We start from the raw sequence: 20,362 nt of genomic DNA, 5'->3' as shown, positions 1-20,362 counted from the left end.
TGTGATGGAAGCGCTAAACCCCTTAGGGTCGGTCGATAAGAGGCCCTATTCTTATTATAAGTATCATGGGGAGGGCTAAATCCGTAGGGATTATAAGAGGCCCTAGATAGGACGAGCACCAACACTGCAGGAACTCGCCAGAGTAGCTGTGGGACACAAACACACGGGACCAGAAGCTGGAACTCGGGGCCAGGAGCTGGAACTCAGGACCAGGAGCTGGAACTCAGGACCAGGAGCTGGAACTCAGGACCAGGAGCTGGAACTCGGCGCCAGGAGCTGTAACTCAACCCCTGCAACCACAACTAGGCGAGTACACACACATACCAAAGTTTTAAGAACAGGTATGACTGTCAGGAGTGAACCCAGTAGCGGCCAGCGGAGAGGCGCGAGGTGTTGGCCAAAATGTAATCTTCATCTTCCACCGTTCTACTCTGTATTGGACTGATGAAACCACTGGCTGACTAAACGTTCCCATAACAAGACTCCACATGTTTCTTGTCTCATTTTTCAACTTGTCCGTTTCCTAAGCCTTTTATTTAACAAAGTCAGGTGAGCACGCACGTGCACATTTAGCACCTCACAGACACTTACAAGGGACCGCACTTCATTAAGTAAAAGAAGGGCCCCTACACTTCATAAACTAAAAGATGGGCCCCTGCACTTCATTAACTAAAAGATGGGCCTCTGCACTTCATTAACTAAAAGGATCCCTACACTTCATTAACTAAAAGATTAGCCCCTATACTTCATTAATTAAAAAGTGGGCCCCTACACTTCATTAACTAACAGATGGGTACCTGCACTACAAACTAAAAGATGGGATCCTTACACTTAGTAAACTTAAAAATGGGGCTCCCTACCCTTCACAAACTACAAGATGGAGCCCCAATTCATGAACTAAAAAATTTGGCCCCATACTTCATAAATACAAGATGGAGCCCCACATTTCACAAACCACACAATGAGGTCCCCACACTTCATAAACGACACAATGGGGCCCCACACTTCACAAACCACACTATGGAGTTCCCCACACTTCATAAACCACACGATGGGGACCCCACACTTCATAAACTAGAACTGGGGACCTGACTAGCCAAGATCTCTATCTGGACTTCACAATTTGCTAACCCTACCCTAATGATGCTGTCTAATAAAACCTTCAGCGGTAAAAGAATGATTTATGGAGGATAAAGTGTGTCATGGCATCTGGTGTGACGGAGCCTGGTGGTTGTGGTGATGGAGCCTGGTGGTGGTGATGGAGCCTGGTGGTGGTGATGGAGCCTGGTGGTGGTGATGGAGCCTGGTGGTGTTGATGGAGCCTGGTGGTTGTGGTGATGGAGCCTGGTGGTGATGATGGAGCCTGGCGGTGATGATGGAGCCTGGCGGTGATGATGGAGCCTGGTGGTTGTGGTGATGGAGCCTGGTGGTTGTGGTGATGGAGCCTGGTGGTTGTGGTGATGGAGCCTGGTGGTTGTGGTGACGGAGCCTGGTTGTGGTGATGGAGCCTGGTGGTGGTGATGGAGCCTGGTGGTGATGATGGAGCCTGGTGGTGATGATGGAGCCTGGTGGTGATGATGGAGCCTGGTGGTGATGACGGAGCCTGGTGGTGATGACGGAGCCTGGTGGTTGTGGTGATGGAGCCTGGTGGTGGTGATGGAGCCTGGTGGTTGTGGTGATGGAGCCTGGTGGTTGTGGTGATGGAGCCTGGTGGTGGTGATGGAGCCTGGTGGTTGTGGTGACGGAGCCTGGTGGTTGTGGTGATGGAGCCTGGTGGTGGTGATGGAGCCTGGTGGTGATGATGGAGCCTGGTGGTTGTGGTGATGGAGCCTGGTGGTGATGATGGAGCCTGGTGGTTGTGGTGATGGAGCCTGGTGGTGATGACGGAGCCTGGTGGTTGTGGTGATGGAGCCTGGTGGTGGTGATGGAGCCTGGTGGTGATGATGGAGCCTGGTGGTTGTGGTGATGGAGCCTGGTGGTGGTGATGGAGCCTGGTGGTGATGATGGAGCCTGGTGGTTGTGGTGATGGAGCCTGGTGGTGATGATGGAGCCTGGTGGTTGTGGTGATGGAGCCTGGTGGTGATGATGGAGCCTGGTGGTTGTGGTGATGGAGCCTGGTGGTGGTGATGGAGCCTGGTGGTGATGATGGAGCCTGGTGGTTGTGGTGATGGAGCCTGGTGGTGATGATGGAGCCTGGTGGTGATGATGGAGCCTGGTGGTTGTGGTGATGGAGCCTGGTGGTGATGATGGAGCCTGGTGGTGATGATGGAGCCTGGCGGTGATGATGGAGCCTGGCGGTGATGATGGAGCTTGGTGGTTGTGGTGATGGAGCCTGGTGGTTGTGGTGATGGAGCCTGGTGGTTGTGGTGATGGAGCCTGGTGGTTGTGGTGATGGAGCCTGGTGGTGTTGATGGAGCCTGGTGGTGGTGTTGATGGAGCCTGGTGGTTGTGGTGATGGAGCCTGGTGGTTGTGGTGACGGAGCCTGGTGGTTGTGGTGATGGAGCCTGGTGGTGGTGATGGAGCCTGGTGGTTGTGGTGATGGAGCCTGGTGGTGATGATGGAGCCTGGTGGTGATGGAGCCTGGTGGTGATGATGGAGCCTGGTGGTTGTGGTGATGGAGCCTGGTGGTGATGATGGAGCCTGGTGGTGATGATGGAGCCTGGCGGTGATGATGGAGCTTGGTGGTTGTGGTGATGGAGCCTGGTGGTTGTGGTGATGGAGCCTGGTGGTGATGATGGAGCCTGGTGGTGATGATGGAGCCTGGTGGTGATGATGGAGCCTGGTGGTGTTGATGGAGCCTGGTGGTTGTGGTGATGGAGCCTGGTGGTGATGATGGAGCCTGGTGGTGATGATGGAGCCTGGTGGTGATGATGGAGCCTGGTGGTTGTGGTGATGGAGCCTGGTGGTGATGATGGAGCCTGGTGGTGATGATGGAGCCTGGCGGTGATGATGGAGCTTGGTGGTTGTGGTGATGGAGTCTGGTGGTGATGATGGAGCCTGGTGGTGATAATGGAGCCTGGTGGTGTTGATGGAGCCTGGTGGTTGTGGTGATGGAGCCTGGTGGTTGTGGTGATGGAGCCTGGTGGTTGTGGTGATGGAGCCTGGTGGTGGTGTTGATGGAGCCTGGTGGTTGTGGTGATGGAGCCTGGTGGTGATGATGGAGCCTGGTGGTGATGATGGAGCCTGGTGGTGATGATGGAGCCTGGTGGTTGTGGTGATGGAGCCTGGTGGTGATGATGGAGCCTGGTGGTTGTGGTGATGGAGTCTGGTGGTGATGATGGAGCCTGGTGGTGATAATGGAGCCTGGTGGTGATGATGGAGCCTGGTGGTGATAATGGAGCCTGGTGGTGTTGATGGAGCCTGGTGGTTGTGGTGATGGAGCCTGGTGGTTGTGGTGATGGAGCCTGGTGGTTGTGGTGATGGAGCCTGGTGGTGATGATGGAGCCTGGTGGTGATGATGGAGCCTGGTGGTGTTGATGGAGCCTGGTGGTGGTGTTGATGGAGCCTGGTGGTGGTGTTGATGGAGCCTGGTGGTGGTGTTGATGGAGCCTGGTGGTGGTGTTGATGGAGCCTGGTGGTGGTGTTGATGGAGCCTGGTGGTGGTGTTGATGGAGCCTGGTGGTGGTGTTGATGGAGCCTGGTGGTGGTGTTGATGGAGCCTGGTGGTGGTGTTGATGGAGCCTGGTGGTGGTGTTGATGGAGCCTGGTGGTGGTGTTGATGGAGCCTGGTGGTGGTGATGATGGAGCCTGGTGGTGGTGATGATGGAGCCTGGTGGTTGTGGAGGAGCCTGGTGGTTGTGGTGGAGCCTGGTGGTGTTGATGGAGCCTGGTGGTGTTGATGGAGCCTGGTGGTGTTGACGGAGCCTGGTGGTTGTGGTGATGGAGCCTGGTGGTTGTGGTGATGGAGCCTGGTGGTTGTGGTGATGGAGCCTGGTGGTGATGTTGATGGAGCCTGGTGGTGGCGGTGATGATGATGGAGCCTGGATGCATAATTTAACAATACCGAAAAGGGAATGAAAGGAACAAAGATAATTAGGATATGCAAATATACTAAAATAGTTGTGAAGGAGATATTATAGTCAAAAAGAAGCGCTAAACCGCAAGGGTTATACAGAGTGAAGGAGATAGCCTGTATTCAAAACTAAGCTTGACCCGTGTTGGAACCGTGAATTCAAAACTAAGCTTGGCCCATGTTGGAACCGTGAATTCAAAACTAAGTTTGACCCGTGTTGGAATCGTGAATTCAAAACTAAGCTTGACCCATATTGGAACCGTGAATTCAAAACTAAGCTTGGCCCATGTTGGAACCGTGAATTCAAAACTAAGCTTGGCCCATGTTGGAACCGTGAATTCAAAACTAAGCTTGGTCCGTGTTGGAACCGTGAATTCAAAACTAAGCTTGGCCCGTGTTGGAACCAAGAAATTCAAAACTAAGCTTGACCCGTGTTGGAATCGTGAATTCAAAACTAAGCTTGACCCGTGTTGGAACCGTGAATTCAAAACTAAGCTTGACCCGTGTTGGAATCGTTAATTCAGAACTAAGCTTGACCCATGTTGGAACCGTGAATTCAAAACTAAGCTTGGCCCGTGTTGGAATCGTGAATTCAAAACTAAGCTTAAGGTCAAAAAATAAACTAAGGGAAAATAAAAAAAAAATGAGGTCGACGAAGATGAAGTCAATTAAAAAAAAAATAACGAAGGTGATAAGAGGAAAAAAAGGTAGAAAAATAAAGAAAACACGATAATGAAAAGGAAGATGGGAAATAAAAAAATGGACAAGATGAAAAGCGGAGGGGGAAAAAAATGAACCGATGGAAATACTGTGTAGGGTTAGTCGGACAGACTAGGCTATGTACTGATTTTTTTTTTCAAACCACGCTGCATGATTGCTGCCTCCCTCCATCTTGATTTTATCCTCCTCAAAACCACCCACTCATCTTCCCCAAGACCCTCCTCCCCAACATCCCCCTTCCTAACTCCATACTCCCCAACACCCCCCTTCCTAACTCCATACTCCCCAACACCCCCCTTCCTAACTCCATACTCCCCAACAACCCCCTTCCTAACTCCATACTCCCCAACACCCCCCTTCCTAACTCCATACTCCCCAACAACCCCCTTCCTAACTCCATACTCCCCAACACCCCCCTTCCTAACTCCATACTCCCCAACAACCCCCTTCCTAACGCCCTACTCCCCCACCCCCCTTCCTAACTCCATACTCCCCAACACCCCCCTTCCTAACTCCATACTCCCCAACACCCCCCTTCCTAACTCCATACTCCCCAACACCCCCCTTCTAACTAACTCCATAACTCCCCAACACCCCCCTTCCTAACTCCATACTCCCCAACACCCCCCTTCCTAACTCCATACTCCCCAACACCCCCCTTCCTAACTCCATACTCCCCAACACCCCCCTTCCTAACTCCATACTCCCCAACACCCCCCTTCCTAACTCCATACTCCCCAACACCCCCCTTCCTAACTATACTCCCCAACACCCCCCTTCCTAACTCCATACTCCCCAACACCCCCCTTCCTAACTCCATACTCCCCAACACCCCCCTCCTAACTATACTCCCCAACACCCCCCTTCCTAACTCCATACTCCCCAACACCCCCCTTCCTAACTCCATACTCCCCAACACCCCCCTTCCTAACTCCATACTCCCCAACACCCCCCTTCCTAACTCCATACTCCCCAACACCCCCCTTCCTAACTCCATACTCCCCAACACCCCCCTTCCTAACTCCATACTCCCCAACACCCCCCTTCCTAACTCCATAATCCCCAACCCCCCTTCCCAACTCCATACTCCCCAACACCCCCCTTCCCAACTCCCTACTCCCCAACACCCCCTTCCATATCCCCCTAGTCCCAATACCCACCTTCCTAACTCCCTACTCCCCAACATCCCCTTCCTAAGTCCCTACTCCCCAACATCCCCCTTCCTAACTCCCTACTCCCCAACATCCCCCTTCCTAACTCCCTACTCCCCAACATCCCCCTTCCTAACTCCCTACTCCCCAACATCCCCCTTCCTAACTCCCTACTCCCCAACATCCCTTCCTAACTCCCTACTCCCCAACACCCCCCTTCCTAACTCCCTCCCCAACTCCCTTCCTAACTCCCTACTCCCCAACACCTCCCTTCGTAACTCCCTACTCCCCCTCTTCCTAACTCCTTCCTCCCCAACACCCTCTTCCTAACTCCCTACTCCCCAACATCCCCCTTCCTAACTCCCTACTCCCCAACAGCCCCCCTTCCTAACTCCCTACCTAACACCCCCCCCTTCCTAAGTCCCTACTCCTCAACATCCCCTTTCCTAACTCCCTACTCCCCAACATCCCCCGTCCTAAGTCCCTACTCCCCAACAACCCCCTACCTAACTCCCTACTCCCCAACATCCCCCTTCCTAACTCCCTACTCCCCAATACCCCCTTCCCTATCCCCCTACTCCCAACACCCACCTTCCTAACTCCCTACTCCCCAACATCCCCTTCCTAAGTCCCTACTCCCCAACATCCCCCTTCCTAAGTCCCTACTCCCCAACATCCCCCTTCCTAACTGCCTACTCCCCAACATCCCCCTTCCTAAGTCCCTACTCCCCAACATCCCCCTTCCTAACTCCCTACTCCCCAACATCCCCCTTCCTAATTCCCTACTCCCCAACATCCCCCTTCCTAACTCCCTCCCCAACTCCCTTCCTAACTCCCTACTCCCCAACACCTCCCTTCGTAACTCACTACTCCCCCTCTTCCTAACTCCTTCCTCCCCAACACCCCCTTCCTTACTCCCTATTCCCCAACACCCCCTTCCTTACTCCCTATTCCCCAACATCCCTTTCCTAACTCCCTACCCAACACCCCCCCCCTTCCTAACTCCCTACCCAACACCCCCCCCCTTCCTAAGTCCCTACTCCTCAACATCCCCTTTCCTAAGTCCCTACTCCCCAACATCCCCCTAACTCCCTACTCCCACCACCTCCCTTCCTAAATCCCTACTCTCAAACACCTCCCTCCCTAACTCCCCTCTTCCTTACTCTTTCCTCCCCAACACCCCCTTCCTTACTCCCTATTCCCCAACATCCCCTTTCCTAAGTCCCTACTCCCCAACATCCCCCTTCGTGACTCCCTACTCTCCAACACCTCCCCCCCTAACTCCGTACTCCCCTCTTCCTAACTCTTTCCTCCCCAACACTCCCCTTCCTTACTCCCTATTCCTCAACACCCTCTTTCCTAACTCCCTACCCAACACCTCCCTTCCTAAATCCCTACTCCCACCACCTCCCTTCCTAAATCCCTACTCCCACCACCTCCCTTCCTAAATCCCTACTCCCACCACCTCCCTTCCTAAATCCCTACTCCCACCACCTCCCTTCCTAAATCCCTACTCCCACCACCCCCCTTCCTAAATCCCTACTCCCAACACCCCCTTCCTAAAATCCTACTCCTAACACCCCCCTTCCTTACTCCCTACACCCCCCTTCCTTACTCCCAACACCCCCCTTCCTAAAATCTTACTCCCAACACCCTCCTTCCTAACACTCTGCTCCCCAAAGCCCCTCTTCAACCAGATCCCGCCAGTTTCACTGCAGTCTTGACTTTTCTTGGGTGAACTTTCCAAAGTTCCCTAAACTGTAAGTAAATAAATAACCACTGTCATTCACTCATGAAAAAAAAAAAACTTAAAACTCGCGGAACAGCATTCGAAACAGCGCTTCATAAAGCACTCTTACTCTTCTCCGTGACGTTACACATTTATACGCTAAGTTACGTTCCTTCCTGTAATACGGAATGTCACTCCAACCTATCCCAGCCTCTGGAGCTGCTCATGCAAGGTACATGCCGGTGCTGGAAGAAGGGGGCTCTTGATCAAAGGTAACTGACTAGCCCAACCCCTCCAATTCCCCGTTGCTGTGCGATCCCTACGGGTTTGGCTTCCCCACCTAATTAAAACAAAATTCCGCAAAGCACGTGTTGGCACGGGTTACACCGGCAATGGGGTCAACCACAAAAATGTCAGAACCAACGAGAATGAATTAAATACTTTTTAAATCTAATTCGTGTCACAATTATTTTATTGGACTGCACTTTGAAATCACTGTAGCAGATATTTGCCTTTGTTACTGTACCGTAAAGGGCATAAAAGAAGAGTTTCCACAGGGGTGAAAATTTTTATTGTTTTTGTATGGCAAACAAATTTGTATGTATACGAACCATTTGTCATACACTGGTAGTGTCTGGTACAATGAAAACATCGGTAGTAATAACAAAAAAAATGTGTGAAAAGTAAGCTGATTTATTTTCCATCGTGCTGCTGGAATTTTAATTTTTGTAAAGACTTGATAATTTAAGTGACAAATTAAACATCCAGCTGGCAGCCCGACATAGGAAGTGAGGCAGCCTAGTGGGTGTTGTCTCGTCCTGGCTGGTATCTCACGCAATAATATGGTCGCCTCTTCCACGTATGTAACATGTGACATGTTCTATGACTACATTATAACTCAGCCCAGTAAATTTTCTCAAAACAAATGGCGACCACGTGACAAGAAGATATTCAAGCTGAAGGTAATATGACGTACTACGGCACTCAACATGCAGGGGAAACTGAACGATGCATGAAGCACAGACTGCGGACATTCCTAACTACACTCGCACCACTAAAGTTGACAGGTTAGACACGACACTGCACTATGTTTAAACCAATGAACATCGATTGAAGCCACACCCAGAAAAAATTAAATAAAATGTAAGCAACACATTCATGGAAAGTAGGCCAATAATCCTTAGCGCTCCATAACCATCACTGTCCCCCTTTCACTACGATTCTGGACTACGCCATACTTCCTTACTCTGTAGTGACGGGGTAAAATAAAAATATATCAACCTCAAGCGCCGATGGGAAAAAATAATTTTTTTTTGTGAAACGGCTTTTATAACCCTGCTTGTTAAACACCTGTGGGCTACTGTCAAGCCTCGTCACACCCACACGTTATCTTATCAGTGCGAGGGTCGGAAGAGTGACGAGGAAGTTTATGAGTGAGGGTTGGGGGTAGGGAAGTGAGGTAGGGGGGTGGGGGTTGGTTGTCAGCTTTCCTACCCACAACCTGCGCGGGACACCCCACGCGGGAAACAGCTTAGTCTTACCTGTAATTTCGCATCATCGCCGATCCCATGCTTGACCAGTTCTCATTTTAGACACGTGTATTATTACATTTACAAGGAAGAACTAAACCCGTGAGGGGTCATATTATGCCTGGGGAATGGAGGGGATGGGGAGGTTGGACTGAAAAAAAAAGGGGCAGCGTAGCGCCAATTCTTTGGATCAAGAGCCCTTCACCAGCATCAACGCACTTACTTCCCTTAAAAGATGTACATGTGTAAAATGTTCAACTATTTACATTTCTCTTTCTTTAACAAAAAAGTTGAATTTCATTTAATACAGTAAATGCATATTGTATCCTACAAATTCCAAATAAAAAGTCGTTTAGTCATGCAGTACGCATAACCACTGACAGGATGATCCAGGAGTCTAGACAGGAACCTCTCATCAAGTTGCTTATGTAACAAGCAACACATGTACAAGAAACACGCCCTGCTGCTATTAATAGGTGTTATGGAGGTGCAGGAAGGCAGGCGTCGCAGCAGCAGCACTACTGACACACTACTGACCCAACAACACTTGACATACCTGTTTACTGCCAGGGCGCCCGCTTGCCGCCGCTCATCTACACACGTCTCTATATCAACCACTAAATGATTAACACCACGCCTAAATATATTTCTTTTCTAAAGCACAGGTATCACCAAGAAATCGAGCACTAATAATCACAGTATGATAATTCAACGTCTTTTAACGTAACTCCCCCAAATCATATGGTTTGACAATCTTCTTTAGGTTAGAACAAGTTATAACCACACTTCACTTAAAGATATTTTGTTTATTAGTCATCGACACAGTGCCCCTCACTGGTCCCTTAGGGCGTGCCCCGTCCGCCCCTGAGGAACTAGTGACTAAACACACGACTGGGTGTAGCGAGGAGGACGCACGTTCTCGCCCAGATGAGAATGTCTGGTCTTCTGTTCGTTATTGATTGTAGAGTCGGCGGGTGGCTGGCTCAGCCTTAGTTCCCGCACCCGCCGCCAGAGCAACGCTTCCTTCTTGCTTATTTCAATCAATTTCCTTATTTATCTCGTATTTTTCCAGAGAGCCATTGCACTGGAGACGAATCCCGGATGATATCTGGTTCTTATCCTTGCCGAGGTGAGGAGAAACATGGAAGGTTTGAAACTGGCGCGTGTTTGTGAGGTGTTTAAATGGTACGTCATTTGGTGGGAGTGACGCATGACACGACTCAGCTGTTTCACCCCCACCCTAACACCAGCATGACTGTCAGTTTCCATCTTCATATCCTACTTTCCCTAACACTTGCTCACATAACACACGACACGTTAATGTGCCTAAATACATTACAAAGGTTTTTCTTTATACTTACCAAGGTTACCCACCTTAAGACGGCAGGCGGGGCTAGACTAGTACCTCCCGCCAATTTTCCCCAACTTTCCCACTTTCTCCGCCATGCATGATCCTCACCCAACGCATGATCCCCACCCCACGCATGATTCCCACCCCACCCACGGATTATCCCCGCCAAACGCATGACCCAAAACACGGATGACCCCCCACTCCATACATGACCCATTGCACGCATGACTCTTCCACCCAACCCCACACTACTAATGACCCACCAACCACACTACAATCCAGGCAACACATGACCCTCTCACCTACATAAAAATAAAATTTGTATATTCTAATAATATAATCCCATTCGTTTCTAAATTCAAATGACCGAGATTTGACTTGTGATTCACACGGCCTCGTGGTAGGTGTTACTTTGTGTACTGTACACACGAACGCGCGCGCACACACAACGTACAGACACACACAACGTGCACACACACGCACGTGCACACATACACGTGATTACAAACACGTACACACATGCACACACATACACACAGGAAGAATGGCAGTCGGAGAGCACGAGACTCCAGACTTTAGAAGAGGGAACTTTGAAGGTCAGTTTAATATCTTTATTATGCACCCCATACCCATCCTGTGGGCGACAGTCAAAGGATTACAGAGTTACATAATGGGTCCAGAGACTGGACGAGGAATTCCTGAATGCAAACACTAGAAGAAACTAGAAGGAAAGTCAGTGGCCAAGATGGAGTACCTAGCTAGAAATTAGCGGGAGCCAAAGGAAAACTTTATACCCAGAAGAAGGATAAATAATAAAGCCAGAGAGAGCCGTTGTTTCAACCAAAGATGCAGGGAGGCTAAAAGAACAGCAGAATAGCGCGGAAAAACTACAGACAGAAAAGACCAGACGATAACAGAGGAGTGAGAAGATAAGCCAGAAACGTACATGTTAGGGTGAGGAGAGAGACTGAGCGACAATTTGAGAATGAGATAGCAGCAAAGGCCAAGTTTGAGTCCAGACTGCTTCACAACCACGTCAGAAGAAACATAACAGTAAAGGACCAGGTAATTCAACTGAAGTAGTAAGGAAAGCGGACGAGAAATGACAAAGGCGTCTGCAAAGTGTTGATTTAAAGAGGCCTTTTCAGTGGAAACAAGGGCAATACCTGAAAGCTTGGGGAATATGGTACACACCATACAAACAATGGAAGAGGAAAAAAAAATTTGATTGAGTTGGGTACATTAAGGAAATGTCAACAGGTGTTCCCATGGTTTTTGAAAGAAGGAGCGGAAGCACTGTCCGAGCAACTAATATTTTTATGTCACTACATGGAACAGTTAAAAAATGTAGTCCCTGTATACAAGAAGGGGAATATACAGGAAACACTGAACTACAGACCAGTATCACTGATATGCATACCGTGCAAGGTAATGGTGAAGATAGCGGTAGAGCACAAGGGGAGAGATTATTTCGTAACGAGAGCCAGAATGGGTTCAGAGACGTCAAACTTTGTCTTGCTAACTAGTTGAAGTCTATGATAAAGTAATAGAAGTGAGACTGGAAGGAGGGATGGGGAATGAATTTTCTTAGACTGCAAGAAGGCATTTGATACTGTACTCCATAAGAGACTGGGGCAAAAACTTGAGGAGTAGACAGGAATAAGAGACTGTACTCCACTGGATCAACGAGCACTTCAGGGAAAAGAAGCAAAAAGTGATTGTCTAGGAAGAAAACAAGCGGGTCTCCGCAAAGATCAGTACTGTTTTCAGGTGGGATTAAGTCTGATATATCCACGTCTGCTGATGATGTAAATATAAGAGAATAAAAACAGATGAGCACAGGAGAAGGTTACAAATGGATCCGAACAAACTGCAAGATTAGTTAAATAAGTAGATGCTTAAGTTCAACCTTAGCAAATACAAGGTTAGGAAGTTTGTGGAAGGGGCAAGGAGACATGAACAAGAGTATAGAATCAGGGAAATAGAGGCTGAAGACCTGACTCAAAGAAAAAGACCTATGTACAAGCATAGTGTCTGACATACAGCAGAAGCTCACATCAGCTGCTTAACATATCCAACCAATGTTCACCTGGAAAATTCAAAGAATCTCAACACTCATTCTGGCCCCTTTATACAACATATGTCAGATCCAACCTGGGGTGTGCAGTACCAGAAAAGGCGGTATGTACGTAACAAGACTAGTTCCAGAAGGGTATGAGTGACTAGGAGAAGCTAAAGGAGTTGAACCTAACGACACTGGAGGACAGAAGAACCAGGGGATACACGACAGCAACATACAAAATCGGGGGTACAACTGGAAGATAAGGACAAAGATGAAACACGAGGAAGTATTTCTCCAGCCTGAGGCTGGTCAGGAAGTATAATGACATAAACGAAATATTAGTAGATGCAGTCTCCCTACGTAGTTTTAAGACTAGATATGACAGGGGACACGAAGCTAAGAGAAAGAGAGAGTATACCCAGCAAGTGGCAAGTTAAAGTGGTAGAGCCAGGAGCTGAAAATCGACTCTTGCAACCGCAAGCATGTGAGCACAAATAAGTGAGGCGAGTACACACGCACATTACGTATCCCCAGAGTGTATCCATGGTACAGAGTCCATTACATTAAAACAACTTTCAAATACTAAAAAAACATTGAGTGTAGTATTCCATGGCGGCAGATGAGAGTCATTAACAGTTCGCTGTACTCCGTATCGGTCATTAAACAGAAAGTTTGGTAGATAGAGGACAAAATTCCATTATAACGTCAAGGTAATATTGACTCGTGTGTACTTACCCATTACACACATACACACACAAATATAATAAACTAAAATGGACTCGAATCAAAACACTCTAAGTATATGTGATTGGACTATGATTATATTTTTATTATCACACTGGCCGATTCCCACCAAGGCAGGGTGGCCCGAAAAAGAAAAACTCTCACCATCATTCACTCCATCACTGTCTTGCCAGAAGGGTGCTTTACACTACAGTTTTTAAACTGCAACATTAACACCCCTCCTTCAGAGTGCAGGCACTGTACTTCCCATCTCCAGGACTCAAGTCCGGCCTGCCGGATTCCCTGAACCCCTTCATAAATGTTACTTTGCTCACACTCCAACAGCACGTCAAGTATTAAAAACCATTTGTCTCCATTCACTCCTATCAAACACGCTCACGCATGCCTGCTGGAAGTCCAAGCCCCTCGCACACAAAACCTCCTTTACCCCCTCCCTCCAACCTTTCCTAGGCCGACCCCTACCCCGCCTTCCGTCCACTACAGACTGATACACTCTTGAAGTCACTCTGTTTCGCTCCATTCTCTCTACATATCCGAACCACCTCAACAACCCTTCCTCAGCCCTCTGGACAACAGTTTTGGTAATCCCGCACCTCCTCCTAACTTCCAAACTACGAATTCTCTGCATTATATTCACACCACACATTGCCCTCAGACATGACATCTCCACTGCCTCCAGCCTTCTCCTCGCTGCAACATTCATCACCCATGCTTCACACCCATATAAGAGCGTTGGTAAAACTTTACTCTTATACATTCCCCTCTTTGCCTCCAAGGACAAAGTTCTTTGTCTCCTCAGACTCCTAAGTGCACCACTCACCCTTTTCCCCTCATCAATTCTATGATTCACCTCATCTTTCATAGACCCATCTGCTGACACGTCCACTCCCAAATATCTGAATACATTCACCTCCTCCATACTCTCTCCCTCCAATCTGATATCCAATCTTTCATCACCTAATCTTTTTGTTATCCTCATAACCTTACTCTTTTCTGTATTCACTTTTAATTTTCTTCTTTTGCACACCCTACCAAATTCATCCACCAATCTCTGCAACCTCTCTTCAGAATCTCCCAAGAGCACAGTGTCATCAGCAAAGAGCAACTGTGACAACTCCCACTTTGCGTGATTCTTTATCTTTTAACTCCACGCCTCTTGCCAAGACCCTCGCATTTACTTCTCTTACAACCCCATCTATAAATATATTAAACAACCACAGTGACATCACACATCCTTCTCTAAAGCCTACTTTTACTGGGAAATAATTTCCCTCTTTCCTACATACTCTAACTTGAGCCTCACTATCCTCGTAAAAACTCTTCACTGCTTTCAGTAACCTACCTCCTACACCATACACCTGCAACATCTGCCACATTGCCCCCCTATAAACCCTGTCATACGCTTTTTCCAAATCCATAAATGCCACAAAGACCTCTTTAGCCTTATCTAAATACTGTTCACTTATATGTTTCACTGTAAACACCTGGTCCACACACCCCCTACCTTTCCTAAAGCCTCCTTGTTCATCTGCTATCCTATTCTCCGTCTTACTCTTAATTCTTTCAATAATAACTCTACCATACACTTTACCAGGTATACTCAACAGACTTATACCCCTAAAATTTTTGCACTCTCTTTTGTCCCCTTTGCCTTTATACAAAGGAACTATGCATGCTCTCTGCCAATCCCTAGGTACCTTACCCTCTTCCATACATTTATTAAATAATTGCACCAACCACTCCAAAACTATATACCCACCTGCTTTTAACATTTCTATCTTTATCCTATCAATCCCGGCTGCCTTACCCCCTTTCGTTTTAGCTACTGCCTCACGAACTTTCCCCACACTCACAACTGGCTCTTCCTCACTCCTACAAGATGTTATTCCTCCTTGCCCTATACACGAAATCACAGCTTCCCTATCTTCATCAACATTTAACAATTCCTCAAAATATTCCCTCCATCTTTCCAATACCTCTAACTCTCCATTTAATAACTCTCCTCTCCTATTTTTAACTGACAAATCCATTTGTTCTCTAGGCTTCCTTAACTTGTTTATCTCACTCCAAAACTTTTTCTTATTTTCAACAAAATTTGTTGATATCTCACCCACTCTCTCATTTGCTCTCTTTTTACATTGCTTCACCACTCTCTTAACCTCTCTCTTTTTCTCCATATACTCTTCCCTCCTTGCATCACTTCTACTTTGTAAAAACTTCTCATACGCTAACTTTTTCTCCCTTACTACTCTCTTTACATCATCATTCCATCAATCGCTCCTCTTCCCTCCCGCACCCACTTTCCTGTAACCACAAACTTCTGCTGAACACTCTAACACTACATTTTTAAACCTACCCCATACCTCTTCGACCCCACTGCCTATGCTCTCATTAGCCCATCTATCCTCCAATAGCTGTTTATATCTTACCCTAACTGCCTCCTCTTTTAGTTTATAAACCTTCACCTCTCTCTTCCCTGATGCTTCTATTCTCCTTGTATCCCATCTACCTTTTACTCTCAGTGTAGCTACAACTAGAAAGTGATCCGATATATCTGTGGCCCCTCTATAAACATGTACATCCTGAAATCTACTCAACAGTCTTTTATCTACCAAAACATAATCCAACAAACTACTGTCATTTCGCCCTACATCATATCTTGTATACTTATTTATCCTCTTTTTCTTAAAATATGTATTACCTATAACTAAACCCCTTTCTATACAAAGTTCAATCAAAGGGCTCCCATTATCATTTACACCTGGCACCCCAAACTTACCTACCACACCCTCTCTAAAAGTTTCTCCTACTTTAGCATTCAGGTCCCCTACTACAATTACTCTCTCACTTGGTTCAAAGGCTCCTATACATTCACTTAACATCTCCCAAAATCTTTCTGTCTCCTCTACATTCCTCTCTTCTCCAGGTGCATACACGCTTATTATGACCCACTTTTCGCATCCAACCTTTACTTTAATCCACATAATTCTTGAATTTACACATTCATATTCTCTTTTCTCCTTCCATAACTGATCCTTCAACATTATCACTACCTCTTCCTTTGCTCTAACTCTCTCAGATACTCCAGATTTAATCCCATTTATTTCCCCCCACCGAAACTCCCCTACTCCCTTCAGCTTTGTTTCGCTTAGGGCCAGGACATCCCACTTCTTTTCATTCATAACATCAGCAATCATCTGTTTCTTGTCATCCGCACTACATCCACGCACATTCAAGCATCCCAGTTTTATGAAGTTTTTCTTCTTCTCTTTTTTAGTAAATGTCTACAGGAGAAGGGGTTACTAGCCCATTGCTCCCGGCATTTTAGTCGCCTCATACGACACGCATGGCTTACGGAGGAAAGATTCTTTTCCACTTCCCCATGGACAATAGAAGAAATAAAGAACAAGAACTATATATATATATATATATATATATATATATATATATATATATATATATATATATATATATATATATATATATATATATATATATATATATTGCAGGAAATTCCTGGTTTGGAGATTAGGTGTGAAGTTACAAAAAGTATTGAGAAGGCTGGAGAGGGGTTCCTTGGACATACAGAGAGGACGGAGCAAAATAGGATGACTTGGAGTGTGTATAAATCTGCAATGGAGGGAAGGCGGGGTAGGGGTCGTCCTAGAAAAGGTTGGCAGGAGGGGTTAAAGGAGGTTTTGTATGCGAGAGGCTTGGACATCAAGGTGTGCACGAGCATGTTAGATGGGAGTGGAGGCAAATGGTTTTTATGAATTGACATGCTGTTGGAGTGTGAGTGAGGTAACATTTATAAAGGGATTTTGGGAAATTGGTTAGCTGGACTTGAGTCAAGGGAGTAGGAGGTACAGTGCCTGTATTCTGAATGAGGAGGGGCATATTTACAATTTGGAGAGGCATCTGATAATGGGTTGGGCAAATATTCTTAGTGGGATGGATTTGTGAAGGACCTGCCTAGTATGGGCCAACAGACCTGCTGCAGGGTTCCTCCTTTCTTATGTTCTTATCGGCGTGTCTTTGGGAGAACAACGATGGATAGTGACGGTGAAAAAGTTTCATTTTTGGGTCGTCGCGCGTCAGGTGTTACTTTGTTGTGGGATGTGATGGTGAGGTGTGGTCTAGACCCTTTATATGCCCTTCTTTGATGTATTGTCTTTATAGTTCCTTGATAATGTGAGAAGGCACAAAAGTACTTGGCATTTCACTATCCTTTCACAGTGGTTGTTTTGCATGCATATATATATGTCGTGCCGAATATGTAAAACTGGTCAATTAGCAAGAACTCATTTAAAATTAAGTCCTTTCTAAAATTTTCTCTTATATGTTTAAAGATATATTTTTTTCATTAATTTTGATTGAAAAATTTATAATTTTGCACCAAAAGGAACTTAGAAAACGTACCTAACCTTATTATAACAAGAACAATTTATTTTAGCCTAACTCAACTAAATATATTTTAGATTTGTTTACAGTAATTTAAAACTAAACAAACACCGTGAAATATATTTTTTTCGTTAGGTTCAGAATGATTTTGGCGAAATTATTGCATACACAAATTTTCACTTGTCCTATATGGCAAGATGAGCGTTGCTATTTAAGCCAAGATCGCAAGTTCTGCCTATTCGGCACGACATATATATATATATATATATATATATATATATATATATATATATATATATATATATATATATATATATATATATATATATATATATATATATATAATTGTAACCACGAACAAGTGGTATTTAATCAATAACAACACTGCAACTAGCCGAGGATTCGAACCCGTGTTGTTTTAACTCGTGGGTTAGAACGTCGTGAATTTTCGCTCACCATGAGGTGGGCCAAAATGACATGGGTTCGAATCCTCGGCTAGTCGCAGTGTTGTTATTGATATACAATATGTAGGAAAGACTATCTTCTCAAACAAGCAGAACATTATGCTTTATCAATGTTTCAGCCAGAATTCAACTCTATAATGATTTATGCTTTGGAAACAGACGTAACAGATTGAAACATATAAATTACTATTACTGTATGAAGGTGATTACTGATCAGCAACAAACTAATTTATGAGAAAAACCAGACGAAGCGAAGGGGAAATTACAATTATTTCAAGAAGAGATTTACAGAAGATTCAATGTGATTAACCGTAATTAGTTTGCCTTATAGGCTCTCAAGCATTCTTAAATCCAATCTGTTCAGTGCCTTAGCTATAATTATTAAAGTCTCTTGCAACACTTTATGACTGGTGATATTAGACTGAATTTAGATAGATGAATAAGGTGGCAATGATAGGGGAAGAGAGAGAGAGAGAGAGAGAGAGAGAGAGAGAGAGAGAGAGAGAGAGAGAGAGACAGAGACAGACAGAGACAGACAGAGACAGAGAGAGACAGAGAGAGACAGAGAGAGACAGAGAGAGACAGAGAGAGACAGAGAGACAGACGTTAGAATGAGAAAACGAGAGAGAAAGATGTTAGAGAATGAGAGAGAATACGCTAGAGATTGAGAGAGAGACAGGCATACAGAGATAGACAAGCAAACAGAAAGACAGACATAAGAAATGAGGAATTGCAATATGAAGCAAGAGGATATACCCTGGAAAGGAAGAAAGGGGTTGAAAGAGGCAAGTAGGAAATAATATTCTTGTACTGAAAGATAAGCTGAGAGGCTGGTCAGTGCTGTGTGTAGGTAGGTAGACGCTGCTGTATGTTATGTGGGGGATTGTGAGTGTACACACCTAGTTGTGGTTGTCAGAGCTCGAGTCTCGGCTCTTGGCCCCGTGTTTGGGGGAAGGAAGAGAAGGTAATTCTAACAAATTAACCCTTATAGTGCATGGGTCACTGTGCATAAATGTACAGCGTCTTAATTAGTGTAAAAAATTTACCTCTAAGAATTATATATCATTGAAATAACGAATACGAAAGCAGCAAAATTATCGTAAAGATTTTTTTTGTCAAGTGCAAAGATGAGCCTCTCTCTCTCTCTCTCTCTAAGACAGTGTTCCATACTGGCAACAACACCTGGCCGAGAATCGATCGGTGTTTCCTGGTTGTCACGTACACAACAGAGCACCATCCACCCACCCTTCATCCACCACAACTCGGACGCCAACCCTTGAGTGAACGACGTTTTGAGGCTCACCAAGATATGTATGTCTCTCCGTGTATAAATACTGAGAGGTTACCTTAATTTCTGTTTTAGGGATTAGAGTAGCCTTGAATGGTGATGTAAAGGTTGTATGCAACCTTAATGACCTTCATGACCCCATAAATCAACATGTAACTTGGTAAATTGGTCAGTTTTAAGGCTTATGGATTGCAGCAGGGTAGTTACAGCAGCATATCACCTGTGCACCAATCTCAAAAATATTTTAATCCATAAAACAGAAATAATAGTAGACCCTTTTTATATATTCAATAACATGTGTTCATTTCTGTTTTCAAAATCCTAATGCTAGAGCCAAAATTTACAACGAGTTAAGAAAATAACATTTATTTGCTTGAATAATGAAAAGAAAGTCTCGACATTTATAATTCAAAGTCATTGAGTATTAGCATGAGAGAGAGAGAGAGAGAGAGAGAGAGAGAGAGAGAGAGAGAGAGACCGACCCAGCATCTTATTATTAATCATCGTAACCCACAAGAACAGGCACTTCCTTCACATTTGCGCATCTCCATATCAAAAAGAATCAGTTTGCCTCCAAACATGAAAGGTACCACATACCATCTATCTCCCTACTGTGAGGTACCACATACCATCTATCTCCCTACTGGGAGGTACCACATACCATCTATCTCCCTACTGTGAGGTACCACATACCATCTATCTCCCTACTGTGAGGTACCACATACCATCTCCCTACTGTGAGGTACCACATACCATCTCCCTACTGTGAGGTACCACATACCATCTATCTCCCTGCTGTGAGGTACCACATACCATCTATCTCCCTGCTGTGAGGTACCACATACCATCTATCTCCCTACTGTGAGGTACCACATACCATCTATCTCCCTACTGTGAGGTACCACATACC

At 45.9% G+C, this 20,362-nt stretch overlaps 1 protein-coding gene across 21 annotated transcripts in view; it reads right to left on the bottom strand.

Moving 5' to 3' along the window:
• LOC128686186 (nucleolar protein dao-5) overlaps positions 1-20,362 on the bottom strand; it is a 1,503,768-nt gene that overhangs the window by 764,003 nt on the left and 719,403 nt on the right. For 4 of the 21 annotated variants that reach the window (XM_070083181.1, XM_070083177.1, XM_070083178.1 and 1 more), the window contains exon 1: positions 9,699-10,125. The exons of 14 other annotated variants lie outside the window; for them this stretch is intronic. The gene's annotated coding sequence lies outside the window, so the exon portion shown is untranslated. Of the gene's footprint in view, positions 1-9,698; positions 10,126-20,362 lie in introns of those variants that run through there. 3 more of the 21 variants (XM_070083182.1, XM_070083183.1, XM_070083184.1) reach the window with 1 other exon arrangement.

Source organism: Cherax quadricarinatus, chromosome 9 (assembly GCF_038502225.1).
Source record: "Cherax quadricarinatus isolate ZL_2023a chromosome 9, ASM3850222v1, whole genome shotgun sequence".
Classification (NCBI taxonomy): Eukaryota; Metazoa; Arthropoda; class Malacostraca; order Decapoda; family Parastacidae; genus Cherax; species Cherax quadricarinatus.
This window is presented reverse-complemented; position numbering and strand designations above follow the sequence as displayed.